We start from the raw sequence: 17,199 nt of genomic DNA on the forward strand, positions 1-17,199 counted from the left end.
CCACCAAGGAGATGTCAATCAGTGCTCAGCAACTATCACACTATCGCTTCATATATATCAAGATGCTACACACACACACACACACACACACACACACAGGGGAGTGGTTCAGGAATCAAACTCCAGTATCAGGTTTGGTAGCAAGCACCTTTACCTGCTGATGGCCTCACAATAAGAAACTTGAAGAAGAAAGTCAAATGTGTTGGCATGGATATAGAAAACCGACTCCTGGTTATATGGGAATATAAAAAAATAACTGCTGGTTATATGGGAATGGTGTGTTTAATCTCTAACACCACAAAACCAAAATAATATGGTTTCCTGTCATGTTGGTAAGAGTTTGGCAATTTCTCAAAAAGTTAAAGTTATTGTGTTACCCACAAACTTTCTTCCTAGGTATATTCCAAGAATACTGAAGATGTTTGTTCATGAGTGTACCTTGTACCTGAGTATCAGGTATACCTTGTACCTGAGTACCTGGTACCTGAGTATCAGGTACACCTTGTACCTGAGTGGTCATTACTAATAAATAGTCTTTAGGTAGGAAAAATACCTGTGAATAGATGGAGAAGCACCGTGGTATATCCATAGCGAACAGGCAAAAGAGAGACTTAGCCTTAGCTGCCACCCCCTACTCTCGGCTCCAAAGGCTTTGGACACCAGTCTGTTGCTCTTGATCTGTATAAATTTGCCTATTCTAGACATTTAGTTACACACAGAGTTATACCATGTGTGGCCTCCTGTGTCTGGCTTTATATGAGACTGTTTTTTTTTTCATTTAGCATACTGTTTCAAAATTCATTCATACTGTATGATACATAAGTATTAGACTTCTTTTATTGTTGAAGAATATTACATTGTATAGCTAATCATATTCTGTTTATGAACATTTTTGTGAACACTTCACAATTTGGAATCTTATAAAAACGCTGCTATGTGCATGCGTGTACATGTTTTGTGAGGCTGTATCCCTTTCAAATAATGTTTTGAATGTACATTAAAGCGTATAGAAACTTTCCTGATTTAGAAAATAATAACTTTTGCGGCTGCTGAGATGGCTAAGTGGGTGAAGTGGCTTGCTGCACAGCCTCATGAACCCACAGAAGGTGGAGAGAACCAGCTTAGCAAAGTTGTCCTCTGACCGTCACACATGTACCCTAGTGTGCGCTACCCCACCCCAGCAAAAAAGGTAAAAAAAATTCTCTTTTCTTAACATGTGAGAAGTTTTCTCATCCTCAGGCTGCTATCTGACTCTGTCTTTTAATCACAATATCACAATCTTAGAACATTTGGCTCGTGAACTGAAGATGCCTGTGGGCTGAGACCCTGAATCTACTGTTATAAGAGTTGATCACACAGTCAGCCAGTGATAGAAGGTGTCATCACACCAAGCCAGCCAGTAATAGAAGAGGTGATCACACCAAGCCAGCCAATGGTAGAAGGTGTGATCACCCTAAGTCAGCCAGTGGTGGAAGAGGTGAGCATATCAACTTAGCCAGACTGGCACAAAGCAGTATTCTCTCATGCCTGCGTTCCATGTAGATGTGTATTATGAATGCTGAACTTCATAAGTCTGGTATTTAGGCCCAGTGAGGCCCTTCTGGAGGAAAACTGACCACTGTAGGGCAAGACTTTCAAAATGAGCGCCGGCACAGTGGCATGAACCGGGAGCAGGATATTCTTTGAGGACCATGAGAAATAGTTACCCAGCTCTTCTTTAACTTAGAGGAAACTTTAAGGAGGTAATGACTAATGTCCTGTGTATGGACTAAAATCCATCCCAACTTGAATCATGAATACTGCATATAAAACCATCAAGCCCAGAAGTTCAGGGTCCATTTCAAAAGCAGCGCTTTCTGTTCAGCAGTGCGTAGATTATTTTATAATCCAAGGGACTGATTGCTTCTTTGTGTGTGTAAATGAGATAGGCATTTCTTTGCTTTGAGAGCTCTGGATGCATTACAGAACTCATTAGGGACACGGAGTGCTGGTCCTTCGTACGGCTAGGAGCTTTGCCATGAGCACATGAATTCGCTGAACGCACAGATGACAAGAACAGATGTTAGAGCCCCCAGGAGATCAAAGTACTGGCTCTGCCTTGGAAAATCTGCTTGTGCCACGTAGTTCTCTAAATCTGCATGAAGGCTGTGGTAAATACCCAATCCAGACTCACGCCCTTGACTGAACGCTAACACAAACATATTCTTGGCTCCTCCTCTGGGAGACTGGAGCTGGGTCCTGATCACCATGGCTGATCGCAGAATCCATGGGATGCAGTTGTCATCCCTGGCTCTGTCCTGAACAGTTGTCTATTTCCTTGGTATCATAGTTAATTTGCCACAGAGAAAAACTTTCCCTCTTTTGCACTAAAATCACCCTAATGCCTTTATGACCCAAAACAGGAACACAATGTTTCTAGTGATTCTAGAGTCTGGAAAACCAGGAGAACTTCATGACTCAGGAATATGGAGCCCCCAAGGGACCCAGACTGTTTTTTCTACCACCCCGTCCAATCCATCACCCCCTGCATATTTTCGCCTGGACTTTTTTTCTTCCACATCAATTCAAAAGCTTGTAATTATGATAGATAAAAATGCTCTCTGAGTGCCAATAGTAAATTCTGAAGTATGAGAAGCACCAAATACCTGCTTCTGTCTGCGCAGAATCTATCTCGTGGGCTCGTGCAGCTGACATTGCTAGAGATGTAAATTCCATCCGTCTTCAAAGGGCACGCTTTTCTGAAAAGGCAGTTCACCAGCACAGCTGGCCAGAGCAAGCTGCTGAATGGAAAGAAATTCAAAAGTAGATCTTTTGAAAGTGCTACCCCAACATCATTAAGGCTTCTACTGCCAGCATTCTCATCTGGTAATAAAATCTTTATTTTCCAAACTGTTTTCCTCCAAAGAACCATCCAGAAGTTGCTACTGTAGGAGAGTCCGTCAACCATCTAGTTTGTGGTTTTTAACCAGTATGTCCTCCAGGCTGACTCTGCCCGAGAGAGGGTGTCTGTCACCATGACTCAGCATAGCCAGTGATCTTTGGGCTAAGAAATTACCCGAGGTTTCTAATAGATAAGACAATTTACATTTTATCACACAGCATGGGCTCTCTCTGTCTCCCAAATACGCACTTCTTACGGTGTGACGAATTGTTTGTGGGACGACACATGCTACAGGCCAGACAGCTAGACAAAACATGCCATCGGAAAAAGAACCACAGTCTAAGCCCTGAATAAAGAAGTGTGCAAAATCACACCTGCTGGCCTATGTTCCTTATTGTGTCTGTGGCTTTTTTTTCTTCTTGCCTATAAATAAAATGAAAATGAATTTAATGTTGAGAAAATGACCCAGAATGAATCCTCACATAAGCTTAATTTAGTCACTGGTGCTTTGTGCGGTCCAGCTGACAACAGCTTGAACATGTGGCTGGAGGTCACCTGCTCGTGAGCTGAGTTCAAAACTGTCACACCTCCTTAGCACTTAGCACAGTGTCCCAGGGAAGATGTTCACAGATACTTGCTGGATGGATGAATAATCAGTCCTTTTGGTTATTAAGGCAAAGGCTGGCTGCTCCAACTTTCTACTGTGACCTTAATTGCTTTCTAATCACTAGAAAATGCTCTACAGGTCTGTATACGAGATCGTAATTCAGATATGGGTTATGTTGGTCATCTCTGTGCACATCTCCCACTCTCCCCTTGGAGGACCTCATGACAGGTGTGACTCTGTTGCAAGACTGTAGTTTGACCACCACATTTCTTTAAGAAAAATCACAGCTGGGTAGAGGTAGCCCATGCCTTCAATCCCAGCACCTGGGAGGCAGAGGCAGAATGAACTCTATGAGCTTGAAGCTAGCTTGGTCTACAGAATGAGTTCCAGAACAGACAGAGCTGAAAAGAAAAACCCTGTCTTGAAAACCAAAAGCAGCAGCAGCAACAATAATAACAAGCCCCACCCCCAAACAAAACAGAAAACAACCACAAAAACCAAAAAGAAGAAAGGGAAAATCACATGTTCTGATGAACAGGGCCAAAGAGGACCTAAGTCATCCGCAAGAGATGTAGCCTCGTCCCTCAACATACTTCAAAGTAGAACACTTTCCAAAGTTCCTCCCACCTTTCCATTCCCATTCTCAACAAAGTTTCAAATGTTTCTGCTGGCTCTGAAATAACATTTGCAGATACCCTCACCATGCTGGGCTGTCATCCATCTGTCTGAAGTCATTGATGGGTTATGCCAAGAGTCTGCCTTGTTCTCTAGCTTCTTGTGTGCTCCATTTCACATATCCCCCTGCTACCCTCAAACTTAGGAATCTCCTGCACCAGCTTCCCCAGTGCTTGGATTACAGGCTTGAGCCACCACGCCTGGCTCTGTATTTCTCTTTTTCTTGCCTCTTTTGCTGTACGAGTAGAGTTGAGAAATTGTTGTTCTTGCTCCATAAAACAGGATTTGAATGTTCGGTACCTGGTGTTAGTACCACGCCATTTTCTCAACCGGACCTGTCTTTCTCATCTGTGTCTTGTTCTACCATCTGCCTCTCTTCCTTTTTTTAGTCCTTTCCCCCTCTTTCCCTCTCCCTTGAGCCTTCCATGGACCACCTTGTAAATCTTCATTATCTGGAACACGCTGGTCTTCATCCCTTAGCATCAGTTCTTAGTTAGATACCCTTTGCTGTTGCTAGTGAACATGTCCTTATAAAAATGATGAGTTTGTGAGAAGGCTGCTCGTGGCCACATTGCTTTACAGCTATTTGTCCTCTCGGTTCTATGCAGACTCCTGCTATTACCTTGCTTCAATGTTTACATGATGCTCCCTTTCCTTGTAGATATGGACTACCAAATATATGGCCACAGTCCCCCAAGATCTCAATAATTTATGGATTAAATCTATTCTTTCTCATTGGTTAAAACTATACTGAAATATTAGTTTCTCATTTTATCTGAGAGCTGACATTGTTGGCCCAGAATGTTGGGATTTTTAGGATTTATTTTTTTATTATTAATATTATGTGTATATGTCTGTGTGCAAATATGTGTACATGTGAGGGAGGATCCCTAAAAGGCCTGAAGAGGGCATGGGATTCTACCTGGAGCTTGGAACTGATCTTGAGTCCTCTGCAAGTGGTAAGAGCTGAGCCGCCTCTCTATTTCTAGTTACTTATCTGGTTTTAACAAAATGTAACCTCCAACATTTGAGCCCCCGTCTGTACCACTGCTTGATTATAAAGAAAGACTAAGGGAGGGAGGGACGAACATGTGGAGGAGAACAAGGAATGGTATGACTGCAGTAAAATGGAGTATGTTCTCAGGTGGAAAAAAATGTCTACTACCCAAAGCAAAGTAGCTATGAGGTACCCCCAGTACCCTCACTCGTTTGTGGCCCCCAAGGTAGCCCCTTACACATTGTGCCTTAGTTAGGGTTTCTATTGCTGTGACTAAGCACAACGATAGAAAAGAACAGAAGAAAAGAAAAACCAAAAACCAAAAGCAGTGTGAGGAGGAAAGGGTTATTCTACTTACACATCCTGTGCCCTAGTCTTCTGGGGGAAACCAAAGCAGGAATCTGGACGCAGGAAGGGATGCAAATGCCACTGGAAAAGTGTTGCCTAATGTCTTGCTCCTTGTGCCTTGCCTGCCTGCCTTGTTAGAGAACCCAGGAACTACACACAATGGTCTAGGCCCTCCTCCATCAATCACTAATTAATAAAATCTTCTGCCTGGAACCCAATCTTATGGAGGCATTTTCTCAGTTGAGATTTCTTCTCTGATGGCTCTAGCCTGTGTCAAGTTGACACAAGCGAACATCTTCCAATTACAATCCTAGGCACTCTCATTCAGTGACTCTACATGCAGGAGCATGCTGCCCCCAGTACTCCATCCTTTCATGTGTACACAGTGTGATTGCGTGTGTTCGCCTGTGTACATGTGCATGTAGGTGTACATACATGCAAGTGTGCATACATGTATGTACATGGAGACCAGAACACAAGTCAGGTATCATTGTCCTCAGGAATAGAAACCACTTCCTCTGAAGCAAGGTCTCTCATTGGCCCAGAGCTCACCAATCAGGTTAGACTGCTTCTGGCTAGCTGTCTCCAACTCTGGAGTACAAGGGGACACCGCCAAGGCCACACCCTGAGCCTTTTACCAATTTGGCATTCCTCAGCCCAGGAGGGTATTGTCCATTGTACTTGGAGCTACTTCCTGTTCCTTGTGGTTTTCAGGAGGTCTGTCTCACCTACGTAAGACTGTCATACCTCTATGTTAAAAATTTGCCTTCTTGTACTGTGTTTTCTTTGGATCAGCATCAGAGATATATTAGTGCACAGGGGGATTTCCTGATGGGTTTCAATTTCAACTAAGAATAACACCTGAGGTGCGGCCAGCAGTGGGCCAGTAGGCTTCTCCAGACACTTCCTTCTGCTCACATTTGACTCTGATTTTTCCCCTCTGACATCTTAGTGTTGGGTCCTTCTTACAGTCTTATTTACTTGGCTAGTAATCTACTACATAGAAAGGCCTTTCTCATGAACTTTACCTGCTCATCTGCCTCCCTCTTTCTACAAGGACTCAGTCCCATTTGAACACATCATATTTCTTGGAATGAGAAATTCCACCTGCCTTGGTGGACTCCCCTGAGACATCAGGGAAACAGGTTGCTTCATCTCCAATTTGCCAAGGCTTGTGGCCTGCAAAGCCACCCTTCTCAAGCATACTCTTCTGCTCCCAGAATTGCCTTGGGTGACCCCATTTGTCCAAGATTGCCATATACTTTATACCTGAAGATGTACCCGAGACCTGTCTTAACTTTCAGCTAAGTGTTAAGACATTTTATAAGCCCCTCAGTTTTAGCAGAATGTAACCTCTGACAAGCTTCTCCTTTCCCTCTTGCTCTTCACTTATTCGGTCTACTTTCGACATGTGGCAGATGCTTCCTGACGGTCACTGAAAGGCCTGTGGGCAGACAGTGTATCAGAGGTATCAGAATTGGAAGAGACCCATACTGAGTTCTAGTCCACATTCTGATACTTTCCATTCAGCTATTTGGTCAGCCTGAGTCTCATGGGGACAAGCATGCTTTTGCTCACTCTTGTTCTATGCCTGTCCTATCTGATCTAGCTAGACACTTGCCCAAGGGCTGTCCTATCTGCATCCTGTAGAACCCGTGCAGCTTTTGTCTTCCTTGAATGCTTTTCTAGCACAGTTAACTATATAAATGTTCCATTTGTGATGTAATTGTTCTGTTTCAGATTTTCCTTCCATAGCATTTAAGACAATGAAGCAAATGTGATGCTTTGTGTGATGAACTTTTTGTTTCCTGTAGTTTATATTTCTACTGAGACCTTGACTCCCTGACTTGTGGTGGAGGCCCCTGAGGGCAGGTGGTACCGTGAAAAAGATAAAAGGATGGAGTTACCTCTATCATCAAAATGTCCACCTTCCTTTTCTTTTTTAAATTTAACTATTTATTAAGAGAAAAGGCCCAGAGTTTCCTTTCTTCTTGAATATATTCACACCACGGCTCTGGCAGACAGTGGTCCTGGTGTATAGACCTTGGACAAAAAGGCCCCAGCGTGACATAGCTACCCATAAGCTCTAATCTTTGCTTCAGGTCCTCACGCTTCTTGCTGTCTAGACCACTGGCCAGAACCTGGCTGTATTTCCCATCTTTCTGTGTGTTCAAGAACAAGTCTGGGATCTTATATAGATGTGGAATCTGTATGATGCTGAGAACACATCTTACCTCATTCTCCAGACTTTTAAGTGAGGTCTGCTTTTCTCAGTATCACGTGAGCATGGCTTCCCTTACACCCTTAATGGCAGTGATGGCAAATGCTATTTTCTGTCACCCTTACATGTTGGAGTTGAGGACTTATAAAATGTGCTGGGTCTTCTCAGAGATCACTACAGACATGTCAGAAGCACAAGGGATGGTCAGTTTGCAGGCCTTCCGTGGAAGGAAAAAATTCTACTTTCTAGAGAAAGGTCAGGGAAGAACCAGATGAACAGTAGCTGCTTTGGTATCTTTGGAAAGATAATCATAATCTTTAGTTTGATTGCTTAAAAGTGTCTACGGAAGGCAATGACTTCTGCCAAAATTACTTTTGCAAAGAAATACTCAATTGCATTAGCTGTTTGTGGCAGCAACTTCTCTTGGAGCCAATGAACTTACCTAATACTTGTTGGTTCTACCAACTAACAGGAGGAGGAAGGAAGGCTTAGGGACAGAGCAGAGTTTATCTCTGCTGTTTTAAAATGGAATACGGGCTACATCTTGTTCTCCAATTAAGGAGATGAGGTGGAACATTCAATTATTCAGGTGTCATATAAAGTGTGTGGAGGAGGGTGTCAGCACCAAAACGTTGTACTCAAGGACAGTTCTCTCTCTCTCTCTCTCTCTCTCTCTCTCTCTCTCTCTCTCTCTCTCTCTCCCTCCCTCCCTCCCTCTCCCTCCCTCTCCCTCCCTCTCTCTCTCTCCCTCCCTCCCTCCCTCCCTCTCCCTCCCTCTCCCTCCCTCTCTCTCTCTCCCTCCCTCCCTCCCTCCCTCTCCCTCTCTCTCTCTCCCTTCCTCCCTCCCTCCCTTCCTCCCTCCCTCTCTCTCCTTCCCTCCTTGTCCCTTCCTCCCTCCCTCTCCCTCCCTCCCTCCCTCTCCCTTCCTCCCTCCCTCCCTCCCTCTCTCTCCTTCCCTCCCTCTCCCTCCCTCCCTCCCTCTCCCTTCCTCCCTCCCTCCCTCTCTCTCCTTCCCTCCCTCTCCCTCCCTCCCTCCCTCTCCCTTCCTCCCTCCCTCTCTCTCCTTCCCTCCCTCTCCCTCCCTCCCTCCCTCTCCCTCCCTCTCTCCCTCTCCCTCCCTCTCTCCCTCCCTCCCTCTCTCCCTCCCTCCCTCCCTCCCTCTCTGTCCTTCCTTCCATCTTTTCTTCCTGTCCTCCTCCTTATTCTCCTTACTGTCATTTTTACTATCATCATTATTGCTGACACAGGCTTTCTCTGTGCATTCCTGGATGTTCTGGAACTTGTTCTGTAGTCCAGGATGGCTGAGGCTTAGTCAAAATAAGACATGTGGGTAAATAAGTCTTTCTTGAGCCATTTGAATACATATAACAACGCCTAAGGACTTTCCTTTTGAGGTAGAATGTTCTTGAATATGGAAGTGGGAGACAAGTGTAAGAGAGAAGAGGAGAAAGGAAAGGCAGGTTTGCAGCTCAGCCCTGTGTCCTTGTCCCTGTCCCAAATATTAGCTTCTGTGTTCTGACTTTATACCTTCCTAACCATGATAAAATATGGTTTTGAATAAACAGAGCCTTGGGGTCTGGATGACAGAATCTTTCTCTTGTTTCTATTCCAATCAAAGGGACTGTGTAGAGCTCCAGGCAAACACGCACGGCAAAGTTGTTCTCAAACGGCTTGAGGGCCGAGAATAGCAAGGAGGGCAGGAGAGAAGAGAAACATGGAGTTTTGAAAATATTCAGAAGATCCTTGGGAATTTGTCAAGTGATTAATAAAGTTGGGATTGGTCTCTTAAGGACCTCCGTCCTATAGGTTGAGATTTGTTTTAATAGCATTTCACAAGCTGGTGAGGAGACACTTGAGTTAGTTGAATGCCATAGGCTTCAAGGGTAGATTAAAAGTCCCTGTCAAAGTGTTTTGCAAAATTTACAGTGTTGTAGAAAGTGGGGGATTGACATCAAGGTGAGGAGTTAAGGTAAGGATTTTCTGGAACCTTCTGTTCTGGTAGCTTCCTGCTGAATATTAGCAGTGAATCCACCAAGCCCAGCTGTAAGTTGGAGATAGCAGGTCACTGAGATACAGAAGCACTTTTCCCAGGAAACCATGGGAATTTTACTGCACGCACACCATATCTGTCATTCCTATTTAGGGGTCAAGATCAATCATTCCCAGTCTCTTCTCTTCAAGGGTTCATGGTCTACAGAGGGTCTATTTTCCTTCCCAGACCCCATATTCTAAGGCATGCCTCAGAGTGAGGGCTGGGCAGCCACACACCCTCCTGGGAGTTTCCAGTGTTGCCAGGCCTGGGCCACAGAAGGAGGATCACCTTTCTCATGGATAGCTAGGCAAGGTTTCAGCCTCTGCCACCACTGGTCGGAGGCAGATAGCACCACAGCTGAGCATACAGCCATGTCTTCGTGTTTTAAAGTCAAGACTGTTTTCTCTGGTTTAGATCATTGTTTTGGTTGCCACAGAAAAGAAATAACATCCGTACAATTTTGTTCAAAAAAACTGGTTCATTAGTACCGTGCAGAAAGCTGATTATTTACTGAACAGCTCTCTAAACCTTGTTTGCCAGTCCTGCTGGGGGAGCACAGCTACTACTGTACAATTTGTCTCTAAGACAGCGCTTCCCAACCTTCCTAATGCTGAGACCCCAATACAAGTCCTCATGGTCTGGTGACCCCCACCATAACTTTATTTCTGCTGCTACTTCATAACTACAATGTTGCTACTGTTATGAGTCATAATGTATCTGATATGCAGGATACCCGATATGTAACCTCCTCAAATTCACAGGCTGAGAACCACTATTTCAAGAGAAGGCTGTTCTCTTCAACCACAAGTGTGTCTCTGGAGGGACATACATGGAATGGTGAAGGAAAAAAGGGCCTTCTACTGGTCTTTTTACCCAATTAGCTGACTCGGTGCTGATAACTGGTGAGTCAACATATATCAGAACCCCACTGGCCTCATCCTATCCAATAGCATTGGAAATATCCTGGAAGGAACAACGTGCAGAGGTGCAAAGGAATAGTTTGTCTGATTTAGAGTTCTGCATTCTTGCCATAGCAACCTCTGGGCATCACTCTGTTGCACAGTCTTGAAACTTTGAGGAAGTCATTTTATATCAAGTTACCTACCAATTAGACTAGTGATTTTCCAGATTCTCACAGCATTCTAGATAGACTTTATCTTCCAGGAATTCATCTTTAAAATTATTCATCATTGGGATCCTAAAGCAAAAACCTAACCTTACATACACATCCAGAGAGAGAGAGAGAGAGAGAGAGAGAGAGAGAGAGAGAGAAACAATGTCAAAATTCAAGCCACCCACCCCCTTTTTCTCTCAGTCTTATTGGTAGACACATTACAGTTAAGTATACTTGCTATTGTGTATTTACAGTTTTGCTGTTGCAGTAAATATTAAATTAAATAATAACTTATCTCTTTATTGTCCCCGTGGTCTCACTCCGCAGGTACTGCTTCTAGTACGGAGTCGCAGGCGCCTCTGCCGCTCTGTCCAAGCTGCCCCCATGGTCTCTCTTTATCCACAAGACCCCCTTCTCTTGGCAGTTTTACTCCGCCTGTGACTGCCTCCATCCCGGGGTGTCTGTTACCTCAAAACTCATCACAAACACAACTCTACAGCTTGATAGCTTTTCATACAAGTCTATATATTCAATTCTCGAGTCACAAACCCTCTACACAACAAGATTTCATCAAATAGACAAAGATACAAACACCCTTCTATATGAGATGTTAAACCTATAAAGTCCTTAAATATTCATAGCTATTTAATGCCAATAAAGCCCACATGGATCTAATTAATCTTTCCCGATGTCCATCTTGGGACTTCTTGTCTTCCCTCCACCTCTCACCTCTCTCTCCACCTCCCTTACCCCGCCCAGTCACTGGCTCTCCTTTATTTTACTAATTAAAATGAGGTTCAGATGAAGTCACCTCATGAGTACATGACTAGGCAACCTTTCTAGGGGAAATGGAATTAACATTAAAATACGAACAGCTTCAGGACGATCTACATTTTGCATGATTTTTTATTAGAATTTTTGGGCTGAAACTAATAATCCTAGCATTTCAAAGACAGATGTTAATAGGAATTAGTAGCCATTTCATCTTCTGTTTCCAAATGCAAGTAATTTTAAAATATTGTCTGAGCATCTTATAAACTCTGTTGTTAATATAGAACCAATTGTTAGTGAGATCAAATTGTATTCACTTTTGGTTCATATTGTTGAACTACCAGGTTTAATGTTTGAGTAAATTCTCTGAATATGGTCTGACAGAACAGTCTTCTCTATGGTATGATGCTATTCTGACCCTGACTTGTCTCTCCCCTTTCTGTGTTTAATTTTTAGTTTTATTATGTCACTATGTGAAAATGTGATAATTATACCAGGAAGCAGACAGGAAGTTTGATTCTCTTTCTCCTGTTGGAAAAACTCACTTGCTTTATGTGCACTTCTCCATTGTGTTGCTAACATTAGTGCACTCTGTTTTAAGTGTTTCTCACATAATAAATATATCTTGGTTTTAAATTATTAATTCTTTTTGTATTTATTCATTTCACATCCTGTTCATTGTCTCCCTTCCAATAACCCCTTCCACAATCTTTTTGCTTACTCCCTTCCCTTCTCCTCTGAGTAGGTAGGGACCTCCCTGGGTACCCCCACTCACCCTGACACATCAAGTCTCTGCAAGGGTAGGCACACCCTCTCCAACTGAGGTCAGACAGGCAGTCCAGCTAGAAGAACATATCTCATGGACAGACAATAGCTTTTGGGATAGCTCCTGAAGACCAAGCTGCACATCTGCTACATTTGTACGGGGAGGCCTAGGTCCAGCTGGTATATGCTCTTTGGTTGGTAGTTCAGTTTCTGAGAATCCCAAAGGTCCAGGTTAGTTGACTCTGCTGGTCCTCTTGTGGAGTTTCTGTCCTCTTCTGGGCCTTCAATCCTTCCCCCTATTTTTCCATAAGAGTCCCCAAGCTCCACCCATTGTCTGACTGGGTCTCTGCATCCCTCTGAGTCAACTCCTGGGTGGAACCTCTCAGGAAATGGCCATGCTAGACTTCTATCTGCAAGCATAACAGAGTATCACTAATACCATCAGGAATTGGTTTGCCAATGGGATGAGTCTCAAGTTGGGTCAGTTATTGGTTGGACATTCCCTCAGTCTCTGCTCTTGCCATGGTGCCTACATTTCTTGTAGAGGATAAATTTTGGGTTAAAAGTTTTGTGGTTGGGTTGATGTCACTATCACTCCACTGGGTGTTCCTGCCTGGCTACAGGAGGTGGTCTCCCCAATGCTGTGAGCCACAGCTAAGGTTTTTATTAGCAAACAACTTGTTTTTACTTTTGTGGCCACTGATAAGCCATACTATATTTAGTTTTGCCTCTTTGTTATATTTCTAATTGTCCTGTTATTTCCTTCTCTAGCTTTTTTATATTAATTTTTATGCGTATGAGTGTTTTGCTTATATGTATGTCTGTGTACCATGTGTGTTTCTGGCAGTGAAGCCAGAACAGGGCATAAATCCCCTGGAACTGGAGACATTTTTGAGCTGCTATGTGGGTGCTGGGAATTGAGCCAGGGTTCTCTAGAAGAATAGCCAGTGCTCTTACGAGCCATCTCTTTAATTCCTCCTTTAATATTTTTAATTGTAAAAGTTATTCCCCACCTTCTAAAACTTAGTGTTTTATTTTTTCCAGTTACAGGCTATTTTTTTGTACTAAAAATATTCCATGTAATATATTCAAGAGGGTATATAATACATGTGTGTGTTCACATATATGTATAACAATCGTTTAAGAAACAGAAAATGGGGGCAGGCCATAGTGTCTCATGCTTATGTTCCCAGAATTCCAGAAGCTGAGGCAGGAGGAGTGCTACAAGTTCAAAGCCAGGCTGGTCAATATTGTGATTTCCAAGCCAATTTCCAGTATAGAATGAGATTTTGTGTCCAAAATATACATACATATATGACATGCATACATGCATGCATATAGCCATACATACATACATGCATGCATACATACATTCATACATATATGCATATAGTCATACATACATGCATGCATGCATGCATATATACATTCATACATGCATGCATGCATATATACATTCATACACACATGTATGCATACATACATACATATATGCATATAGTCATACATGCATGCATGCATGCATACATACATATATTCATACACACATGTATGCATACATACATACATGCATACAGAAAGGACGGAAGCATATTATAGCCTCTGCTTTTGAAGCTCAGATCCTCTGGGTTTTATGACTACACAGATTAGATGCAATCATCAGCATTGATGTTTATTTTGATTTATTAATGTAATTACCATTTTTCCTTGATTACATAATTACCTTCGTAGAATTGACATTTTCCTTCTGAATGCCTTTCTTTGCTTCTTTTAATCTCCATGTGTGTTTATGTGCATGCACGTGCCCTGTCTCCTATGTGGGTGTGTGTAGGCACATAGAGGCCGGAAGTCAACATTATGTCTCTTCCTTAGTGCATCTTAGTTTTAGAGACAGTGTGTCTCATTGAACCTGGTTCTCCCTGACTTGTCTACACTGGCTGGCCAGCGAGTTCAAGGGATCCTCCTGTCTCTGCCCCAATGTTCCCTATTCAGTGGGCCAGGATTACTGACGTGGACATCAGTGCCAACTTTTATGTGGTGTTTCGATCTTAACCAGGTCCTCATGGTTCTGATGCAGGTACATTGCTCAGTGGCCATCTTCCCAGCCCTAACTGTCTTTACTTCTGAAGACCTTAGGCTCTTATCCCCATAGGGGCTGCTAGGCAAAGGATCCCTTTGGGGATGGTTTTGGTTTGGTTTGCCTCTTGCATTCCTGATCCCCCGAGTTTTCAGTGCTGGGATTACGGGTATGCACCACACCTGGCCTCTCAGGGTGTTTTGGAGATGGATTGACTTGGCTTTTGTTCAGTTGCAAACAATCCATTTCATCCTCATTCTTGAGGGGGAAGTGCTGTTCCTACGTAATTAATTACCCTCACCTATCTCCTCCAGCATCCTGAAAACATTTTTAGTCTTTCCTCTTCTACTATTGTTGGCAAAAAGTCAGAAATGTAGCAGATAACCTTTTCTCTACTTTTTAAGCTATTGTGTTTGTCTTTAGTATTCTGCCCTTTCCGTGGAATCAGTGTGGATGTGAATATATTTTGAAATTTTCTAGGATCCATAAAAAGTTTGTGAGGTAAAGATGTTTGTCTCAAGGCAAATGGCCTGAGTTTGATTCCCAGACCCACATGGTGGAGTGGGGTAATTAACTCTCATGGGAGAGAGCTTCCACATGAGTGTCATGGCATGACCGTGTGCACACTCACATACGTGCACACATAATTTCAATACCTAAAGCTTCCCATTACCAACTCTGACACTGATACCTCACTCTGTGAGTGGTGTGTGTGTGTGTGTGTGTGTGTGTGTGTGTGTTTTATCACAAGTTCACTTATTTCTGGTGAGAATTGTATGGTGCTTGAGTTTAAGAAAATAGCCCTTCTGATTTCATTAATGCCTGATTATTATGTTTTGGCTTAAAATACTTTCAGAATAGGTATGTGGAATGAATTTGGCATACTACCTCTGCTGCTGCTGCTGGGGGGTGGGCGTGGGGTGGTGTTGTAGAGACGTTTTTTTCCTTCCCACTGAAATTAAGGTTGAGACACAACCTTTTCTTTGCTGGCTTTCTTTGCTTAGCAAATATTTTCTTCTTTACCCTTTTACTGGGCATGTGGGCCTTTGGGGACTCATTCCAGAGCTCCGTGCTGACTGCACTGCCTTGTTGTAAAGCTCCCCTGTACCCCTTCCTCAGGTGCTGGTAAAACTGAAAGGCAGAATTTACAGAATGTCAGCAAATGCCCTGAGGGTCTCCTGCCTGCTTGGGTGAGCTTCACTAGCTCTTTTGGCTTCCACTCCTTTTTGACCCCTGAGGATTAAGATAACTTAATTTCCTGGCTAATCCACTATTCATTTACTGTAATGTTTTAAAGGCGCTTTTTAGGGAAAAGTAGGCAGGATACAGTGTCACACTGCTGGGGATAACACATGAAGAATCTTTTCTTATCAAGAGACGTGCAATCAGGGATATGGGAACAGGAGGATTCGTATAATACTCCCACAGGTCCAAGACCTGATGTTTGCTTATGTCTGACTTTTGAATTGTGTCTGGAGACAGTTTTAAACCAGATCCTGCCACTTAGTACTGGTGAGGGTGATGGTAGTCAAACCTTGTCTGCCAAGGGCAAAGGACAGGTTCTTTCAGGGTATATGCAATTATTTTTACCGATGTATTAGAAAAGAACCTCCATATGGGTATGCTAGCGTTTCAGTAAAGCTTTACTTACAGTACAGACAGGATGGGATGCATCTGCAATACAGGGCTGGATGTGGCTGGGCTTTATTAGATATTATACATATAGGGTGTTGTGAACATTAAGCGAGCAAACTGGTGCAATGTTAATGCTACCCTGATGCTGTGGGACGAGGAAGATGGCTTTGGACTAGTTTCCTGACTCTTTAACTTATGGATGCCTGCACTTCAGAATGCTCAAATGTATCCAGTGTTCGAGTTTGTCCAGTGTTGTCTCCTCTGATGTTACTGATGGCTCATAATAGAAAGGTGAGGTATTGTAGTAACAGACACCTCCACCTTATGTTTCCAAGAGTACCCGCGGTTTAACTTTGCAGCCTCTCCATGGGTAGAACTCAACAGACTCCTTTCTCTGTTTGGCATCGCTGATTACAAAACCCCTAGAGAGAGAGAGAGAGAGAGAGAGAGAGAGAGAGAGAGAGAGAGAGAGAGAGAGAACCCTAGTTGGTTTTTTTTGTTGTTGTTTGTTTTGTTTTGTTTTGTTTTTCCAGGAGGAATCGAGACCGTAAATCCGGAGAGGCAGACCAAAAACCATGCATGATCACGAAGAAGTCATTCAGTGTGCTGAACCAGAGAGTGATAAACTGAAGTTGCAGCCCCTACAGGCCTGGTAAGATTACCTAAGGCTGAACTTAGCTGTTTCTAACCGTTTCCAGCTGAGAAGCCCGCCCGTCCCAGGATAGCACTGTGTAACCTCCAAAATGTTCCCTGTAAAAACGTGGAATTCAAGAGTTTGAGTCTTACCTGCCCACCCTAGATGCTCAAGACCCAGCTTCCCTTCCAGGCTTAGCAGAAGAACCGAAACGGAGCCCAGGTTGCTCGATGCCAAAGCTTGTGCACGTTACTGTGCTGTGTGCTCTGATGTCCGTCTTCCGCAGCTGCGTGCACATGAGTTCCTGGGGAGTTTGTAGCAATGCCGTTCTTCTCTGGGACTTTCAACGATGCTTTTCGGAAATTTCAGAGAAAAGCTTTGGATCTTGTCCAAGCAAAAATGTCTCAAGTCTTTTCTTCATTTACAGTTGACAACAAAATTC

The sequence above is a fragment of the Micromys minutus genome, assembly GCF_963924665.1.
Source record: "Micromys minutus genome assembly, chromosome: 1".
In the NCBI taxonomy this organism is placed as follows: Eukaryota; Metazoa; Chordata; class Mammalia; order Rodentia; family Muridae; genus Micromys; species Micromys minutus.